This window comes from Mesitornis unicolor, unplaced genomic scaffold (genome assembly GCF_000695765.1).
Source record: "Mesitornis unicolor isolate BGI_N332 unplaced genomic scaffold, ASM69576v1 C13005592, whole genome shotgun sequence".
Classification (NCBI taxonomy): Eukaryota; Metazoa; Chordata; class Aves; order Mesitornithiformes; family Mesitornithidae; genus Mesitornis; species Mesitornis unicolor.
This window is the reverse complement of record NW_010218681.1, coordinates 1-544: the sequence shown is the minus strand read 5'-3', so window position 1 is coordinate 544 and position 544 is coordinate 1. Positions and strand designations below refer to the sequence as shown.

Here is a 544-nt window from a genome sequence, read left to right as displayed (position 1 = left end):
GACAGGGGACCATGGAGTACACCACAGGGAAGGCAGAGTACCTCTGGGGACAGCCCAGATAGGGCAGGGGAGCTCTGGGGAAATAACAGGGAGACCAGGGGAAATCTGGGTACAACACAGGGAGGGTGGGGACCACGGAGGACACCACCAGTAAGGAAAGAGACCACTGAGGGCATGACAGGGAGGCTGGGAAGCAAGAACTACCTCCAGAGCTCCACTTGACGGTGAAGCCAAAGGTGGGATGACTGTCCTTGCTTTTGAGGTTCTGGTACCCCACCATCAGTGAATTGTACTCTACTTCGTTATTTCTCAAATCTGTGGAGAACTTGCCGGAGGACCTGCCGTTTTCATTCACAACCCCAATGGTCATGTTGGAGTCCAGGTCGTTGTGCCATTGCCCTGTCAACATGCACTGGAGTGGAGGAGGCTCAGTGTTGGTGCCATAGCACAGCCCAGGTGCAAGCAGTGAAGCAGGAGAGGGCATCCCTGGCAGATGCAGCCTCCCTGCCCTCAAGGACCTGCCTTTCATAAACCCATGCTGCCT

The 544-nt window shown here is 55.7% G+C and overlaps 1 pseudogene; it reads right to left on the bottom strand.

Moving 5' to 3' along the window:
* Positions 1-204: 204 nt before the first annotated feature.
* LOC104547490 lies at positions 205-412 on the bottom strand (annotated as a pseudogene).
* Positions 413-544: the final 132 nt, after the last annotated feature.